The sequence below is a fragment of the Phascolarctos cinereus genome, unplaced genomic scaffold (genome assembly GCF_003287225.1).
Source record: "Phascolarctos cinereus isolate Bilbo 61053 unplaced genomic scaffold, phaCin_HiC Scaffold_726;HRSCAF=1367, whole genome shotgun sequence".
Classification (NCBI taxonomy): Eukaryota; Metazoa; Chordata; class Mammalia; order Diprotodontia; family Phascolarctidae; genus Phascolarctos; species Phascolarctos cinereus.
This window is the reverse complement of record NW_027556098.1, coordinates 64,661,115-64,668,827: the sequence shown is the minus strand read 5'-3', so window position 1 is coordinate 64,668,827 and position 7,713 is coordinate 64,661,115. Positions and strand designations below refer to the sequence as shown.

Sequence of the window (7,713 nt, the reverse complement as noted above, 5' to 3'; positions counted from 1 at the left end):
AGTTGAAATAACAATAGAAATCTGGTCCATGTTCTCAAAGAGCTTATAGTCCCAATATGAGAATATCAATACAGATAACAGTAATATTATTAGATTAGTTTATAAGAGATTTATAAAACAAGTACCTAAGTAAAATGGGATGATAAGGTCTGGAGACTTTAACTCTTAGGGTTCTTTTGAGGTTCAAAGAAAATAATACATACAAAGTACTTTGAATCCTTAAAGAGCTTTCCCAAATGCCTATTAGAGTTGTTGTTATCAACCTAGGGGAATCAAGGATGCTTCTTTGTAGGTTGTGATAGTGAGCCACATACATGAACTGGAAAAACAAGGAGCATTTCTTACTGATTCAGGTAAGGTTGAATATGAAATGCAAGGCATAGTAATGAAGTTCCGAGGTGTTACAGTGACTGAATGCCCAGAACTACTTGGATCCTATTTTATTCCTTTTCTCAGCCTTGGTACTTAGAACTTAGTAACTCGTATCTTACACATAGTAGGCACAAATGTTCACTAATACTGGTAATACTCATCATCTCTATTTTTACATGGCTTTTTAAGATTTATAAAGCACATACCTCATTACAACCCTGTGAGGTAGGTAATATGATTAGGAATTATCATCATTTTACATATGAGAAAACTGAAATTCAGAAAGATTAAGGGTAGTATAGTAGAAGAAGCATTGGTTTTAGAATCAAAGAGTCAGATTATTATGGTTCAAATCCTGGCTCTGCCTCTTACTACCAGTGTGACCTTGGGCAGGCAAAATAAAGAGACTGGACTAAGTGACCTCTGAGGTCCTTCTAGCTTTAAATTTGTGATCCTAAACTCCTATGACTTGTTCAATGACCTGCATCAGTTAGCACATGTCAGAGACCAGATTTTTACCTAGGTCTCTTGTCTTCAAGTCCAGAGATTCTTCTACTATACCATGCTATCTCTCAGTTATGGTCAATCAGCCAACAACTTTTCACTAAGCACCTACTATGTGCTAGGCCCTTTGCTGTATGAAGTGGATACAAAACCAAAAATGAAACAATCCTAGCCTCAAGGAACATTCTATTGGGGAGATAACATGTACATATATGGGTATACAAAAAATCAATATACACATACATATATACAATAAATACAAAATAAATACAAGGTAGTTAGTGAAGGAGGGCACAAGTAGCCAGGGGGAACAGGAAAGTTTTTGTGTAGGTGAGGAAGGGAAAGAAAAAAGGAAAGGAAGGAAATAAACATTTTTTGAGTGTCTGCTATGCCCAGGTACTGGCACTTTACAAATCTTATCTCATCTGAGAGCAGGTGGTACTTAAGTTGTTTCCTGTAGAGCTGAGGAGGGAATGTGTTCTAAGCATGAGGGATGCCCAAAGAAAAGGTACAGAAATGGAAGACAGTATCATGAGTGAGGAACAGAAGGAAGACCAGTTTGTCTGGATTGTAGAGCATGGAAGGGAGAGTAATGTATGATGGCGGCTGTAAGGATAGATTGGGGCCACACTTTGAAGAGCTTTAAAAGCAAAAGAAATTTACATTTTATGCTACAGCACTAGGGAAACCCTGGGGTTTGAGTTGGGGAGTGACACAGACAGATCTGTGACTAAGGAAAGTCACTTTGGCAGAACTGTGGAGAGTGGAGTGGAGTGTTGAGAGACTTGAGGCAGAGAGGGAGGATTTGAGGGAGGATTATGTTTTAATTGTCTGTGCAAACAGTAATGAGGGCCTGGACTAAAGCAGTAGCTGTGTAAGTAACAAGAAGGGGTGCAATGTGAGAGATGTTATGAAGACAGAAACAACAAAATCTGGCAAGTAATTGCATAGGTGGGATCAGGGAGAGTGAGCAGCTGAAAAAAAAATGCCAAAGTTACAAAACTGGGAGACTGGAAGAAACAGGGAATTTTGGAAGAGGGATAGGTTTGTGGGGAGAGATAAGGAGTAATATTTTGGAAATATTGAGTTTGAAATATCTTTGGGACAACCAACTGGAAATACCCAATAGACAGTTTTGGTGCTGTAGGACTGAAGCTTGGGAAGAGTTTGGGATAGATTATATAGCTCTGTGAGCTCTATCCACGGAGATGATAATTACACCATTGGAAGCTGATGGGGTCACCAAAAGAGAGATTGTAGAGGAAGAAGAGAAAAAAGAAGAGAAAAAAGGTTCAGGAAAGGCTCTTGAGGCATACCCAGTTAGGGAACATAATGTGGACAATATTCTAGACTGAAAATGAGAAATCAGAGTGGTTAGAGAATAACTAGAAGTGAGTAGTATGTAAAAATTCAGAAAGGTGAGAATAACCAAGAGAAGAAGGTAATCAATAATAATAATAATAATAATAATAATAATAACAACAACTGTCGTTTATATAGTGTTTTAAGGTTTACAAAGTACTTTACACATAACTTATTTTTATTCTCACAACAATCCTTGGAAGTAGGTGCTATTATTATTTTAATTTTACAGATAAAGAGACTGAAATAGACAGAGGGTCACACAGCCAATAAGTGTCTGAGACCAGATTTGAATTCAGTCTGCCCTGACTCTAGATCTAGCTCTCTAGCCACTGTGCTACCTGGCTGCCTGAGTGGTGTCTAATGCAGTGGAGAGATCAAGAAGGTTGAAGACTGAGAAAAGACCGTTAAATATGGTAAATAAGCTATTGTTGCTGAGTTTAAAGAGAGCAGCATCTGTTGAGTGAAGCTGGAAGCCAGATCATCAGAGTTTAAAGATATGGAATTTGCTGTTCTCTCTTCTATTATAACACTATTCTAGCTTCGTCTTTCTCTGCATAATCACTTGCTGCATTTAGTCATGGTGCCTATTTAAGATACAAAGCTAGCTATTTGAAGATTAACATAGGCTCATGACTTCTTTATTGGAGGTTTGTGTGTGAAGGGAAATGGATTTTCTCTATTTCTGTAAGAATGCACCTGCTCTAGTTGTGAACTGATTCAACCATTCTTTAGAGCAATTTGGAACCATGCCCAAAGGGCTATAAAACCCTGCATACCCTTTGACCCTAGCAACACCACTACTAGGTCTGTATCAAAAAAGAGATTAAAAAAAATGTGTATGTACAAAAATATTTGTAGCAGCTCTTTTCTGGTGGCAAAGAACTGGAAATTGGGGAATGGATGAAAAAATTATGATATGTGATTGTGATGGAACGCTATTGTGCTATAAAAAATGAAGAGCAGGATGCTCTCAGAAAAACCTGGAAAAATTTACACGAGCTGATGCAAAGTGAAATGTACTGTGTACAAAGTAACAGCAATATTGTGTGATGATCAGCTGTGAATGACTTAGCTATTCTCAGCAATATAATGATCCAAGGCAACTCTGAAGGACTTATGATGAAAAATGCTATCCATCCCCAGAGAAAGAACTGATGGTGTCTGAACACAGATTAAAATATACTTTTTTTTTATACTTTTTTTGGGTTTTTTTAACTGTTTTCTTTCAGGATGTGACTAATATGGAAATGTTTTGCATGACTACACATGTATATCCATTTGTTTGCCTTCTCAGTGAGGGAGGGTAGGGAAGGAGGAAAGGAGAGAATTTGGAACTCAAAGTTTTAAAAATGAATGTTAAAAACTGTTTTTACATTTAATCAGGAAAAATAAAATACTAAATAAATTTTTAAAAAAAGAATGCACTGACTCTGAGATTTAATTATTAGGTTCATAGCATGGGAAGAAGCACCCCTTCTTTATTATGCCTGTGCCCTGCTATACAGTAGACCTATATATTCTACTGAGTCAACAGTGTTTTGGGGCTCAAACCCTTCAATAGTCTGAGCTTAGGAGCTGTCCAGGTTTATGAAGTTGATGACTAAGGGATAGTCTGTGTTACAGTGGTGTCCCAATCTTTTTATTAGTTTTGGATGGGGAGGAGGAAGTGGGACTCAATGGCTCACATCATTTTTCTGAGACCAGTGTAAAAATTTTTTTTGAGGAAGAGATTATGTTATTCCTTCCCTTTCCCTTAAAGCCAATAACTGCTAGATTTCAACACATTTATTATTACCATTAAATGGCCTTCATTAATCTCTTACATTTCGTCTGACATTTCCACTTTTGACACCAGTCACAGATGCATTTATGAGCTGAGATAACAGGACAGTGTGATTATAACATTTACATCAATTAAAACACTGCCTTCTTCCATCTTATAGGATTAAACAAAAATATTTTATAAACATAAGGTAGAGAGCAAGAAAAGCAAACAGTGAACACCAGAAAGCTTGAAGGTCAGGAATGTTCTGCTTACACCTTCAAAAAACTGGGAGGAAAAGGAAGGAGTCATTCAGACATTTGTGAAATGTCTCAGATTTTGGATTAATTTTGATTTATTACTACTATAGCTGCTTGTTTCCTCTAATTATTTATTTCTTATTCATCAGAGTAAATGGCAGATTCCTATCAATCTGTTAGCCTGGAAGTTGAAACAACAATTTAGGAATGCCTTTAAGCATTTCTCTGGTTCTTTTTCACCTCCTTATCCTACTTTCCCAAATAAATTCTTGAAAGTACTCAGAAATATAGGGTATTCTGAAAATAAAGCAAAATTCATGTTGGTTTGTTAGCAATTATACAATATACATTGACATCTAAAATAAAAATAATATTAGTAAATGGCTATTTTTCACACTCTTTGCTCTCTATTTCTTTTTCTTTCTTTTTGTGTGTAATTTTTTTCACTCCTATGGCTTTGTTGTTCACCAAATCAAAATCTCTAGCCTGCGGTTGGATTTCAGACCCCTTAATAGTTCTATGAATTCCAGAGCTTCCTTGGATTAGGAGGGCATAATGGGGCTTTTCTTTTCCAACCCTGCCATTCTTTGGAGCATGCACAGATATTCTCTGTCTTCTCCAGAGTGACCCTGTAGTAACTTTGGGGACCTGTTTCTCATCATACTAAGAGTCCTGTGTTTGACTGCCACACTAGAAGAGTTGAAGACTTGGGGAACCTTTTAGAAAGAAGAAACAGTTTCAAGCTGGCCTTTTTTTTTCTTATTAAACTTTTTTATTCAATGGAGCCTTTATAACCTTTCAAAAATGTTACATTCCAATTGCAGAATTTTGAGAAAACAATTACCATATGCAAGTATTTACAAAAATTTGGGAATAAATTAATTAAAACTAAGCTAGCTAGTAGCTACATACATACATACACATATGATGTAGTAGGTATACATAACATGATCAAAATGTGGGTGAGAACCTTGAAGTGCATGAGTTTTCAAATTATTGGCTTTCCAGATAGTGACTGCATTTTGACCCAGTTATATTAATCACACCCCACCCCATAAAGAATGCCTTTGGTTGGTAGGCACTATATTACCAAAGGTTAGGCAAAAGTCCTTTATTATGCTCAAGGTTTATCTTCAGATATATCTTCCAGATGAAGGTCAGTTTGAGTTGTAAAGAAGGACTCCCATGTGGCAAGGCTCTGTTCATAGTAGCTGATATTTTTCTCAGCCATATCTGTAAATGCCGACTTGATATCATTTTGTATGTTTTGTTTCCATCTGTCTCATTCAGTTTTCAGAGCACTATTAGTACATTCCACCTTATCTTCTAGTTTTCCGAACTCTTCTGTAAGCAACTCCTTTTAGCCTTTTTGTACGTCAAAGCTTCAACTCCAGAATCCTGTTCTGTTTGAATTTGGTCTCTTCTTTACATAACTCCCACTAATATTTCACTTCATGTACAATTGGAGCACTGTCTCAGAAAGGATTTGTCAATGCAGCTGGCCACACCTTTCAGGGAGTCAACCAGATCCTCTTCCAGTGCTGACCACCAGGTATAGATTGGTCCATATTTATTCATTTCCTCAAAATACTCCTTTTCTTCCTTGTAAATTCTATGAGATATTTTACCTATTAAGTTTATCCCCTGACTAAATGTTCCCACATGATCATTGATTTCAATGAATTCATCTGGGTGGTTTTTAACTCCTCTCACTGCTGACTTTCTACCCCATCCTGCTAAGCAATCCAGGACCTTGTACCTTGTGCAAAGAGAGTTCCCAGGTTTGTACAGTAAGAAAAACTTCAAAGTCTTCATTAAAAGTTAATTGGGTGATCAGCAATTCAATTGAAGAATTTATGCAGTACCTTTCTTTGAGTCTCAACGAAGTCATCATTAAACCATTCCACCATGTCTTTTATTATTAATTTTTTTTTTGGCAAAGAAGGAACAATGAGGGTGGGATTGAGGGGGTAAGGGCCCAAGCCAAGACCTTTGCCCCTTACCCCAAAAAGAATTTAGGTCCCATTTGTCTGCAGGCCCTAGGGCTCAGACTCTCCCACTTGGTCAAGGAAGTCTCTAGTATTTACCTGAGGCTATAATCCTATCAACTGGCCATTCCCTATGCCTACATCCAATCTCCCAATTCTGTTACCCTTAACCTAGCCCAGTTCTCCATTGTCTATTACCTCCAGATGGCCCTGACTACTTCTCACCCTTGGTCCTATCTAGACCTCATTCTACCTCCCAGTCATTCTCATCAAGTTTTTCCCCAGACCCCTCCTCCAGTCACCCCAGCCTACTGGCCATTCCTATCAAGATCCTCCCTAGAATCCTTCCAGACCTTCCTCCAGTCACCCCAAGCTACTTGGCCTAGATTCCTCCTACAGTCTTTCTGTATATAAGGTCCATCTTGTCTCCATTAAGGGGCTCAGATTTTTATAGTCTAGCCAATGCTAAGATTCTTTAAGAGTCTAGCCAATGGCTGATTCTTGCTCAAGCCTGCTTGTCAATACAAGCGTCACAAATGTTTAGATTCCTTAAGAGTCTGGTCAATATGGCTGATCTTCAATAAATTTTGTCTTTGGCTGAAAGAAGGCTTGGGTCAAATTCATTTGGGTGAGATCTGTGTGTCATGATTTTGGGGTTCAAGTACCCCTAACTAAACCTCTAAACTTCAACAGGATGTGCTTCTTCAAGTTTTTCCTTTAACCAAAGGAAATCTTGATAATGTCTTCAAACTTCAAAATCGCTAGAATCAAATTCACCCCCAGATGTCTTAGTTGTAACTCTGCAGGTGATGGAAGTTTTAAATGTAGTAATGTGGCTTTTGGGATCAAAAAATATAATGAAAAGGTTCTTCCAGTCATGCTTGTCTTCAAACTTGTATTGGTTTATCATGGATAAAGGGGATGTTGGCATCAAAGAACTAAAAGAGTTCATGTCCATCAGGAAGGCATCCTTGCTGAAGACCCCCAGGTCATCCTCCTCCTCATTTAGGTCCAGCACCTCAGGCTGCAGCAGGATAAAGAACTTGGAAAGAGAATAGGAATTGGAACAGAAGACGGAAAACCTTAGAATGAAGCAAACAGAACTCGGTAATTCTATGAGACAACAAGAAATATCAGAATAAAATCAGATGAATGTTCAGTCTATTGCTTACAAAGAAACCCCATCCAATATACCTATGTATCACTTTAGCTGTCTTTTGCTAAGTGGGAAATAAAAAGGTAGTGCTTGACGTTTTATTACTTGACGTTTTACTCTGGGCTACTAGCAAGAAAATATGAAAAAGGGCTATGGACAAGAATGCATTTTTTTCTTGGGTAAGGGAGGGGGAGGGAATGAGAAAAAGCCTACTCTAAAGCAACAGGTGTTGGAAGCATGGAAACAAATAAGTTGATCACTGGGACCTGAAAAAGACAAGAAAATGAGTGATTAGGCCATTAGCTG

At 37.7% G+C, this 7,713-nt stretch overlaps 1 pseudogene; it reads right to left on the bottom strand.

Moving 5' to 3' along the window:
- Nucleotides 1–5,348: 5,348 nt before the first annotated feature.
- LOC110203145 (sorting nexin-7-like) lies at nt 5,349–7,224 on the bottom strand (annotated as a pseudogene).
- Nucleotides 7,225–7,713: the final 489 nt, after the last annotated feature.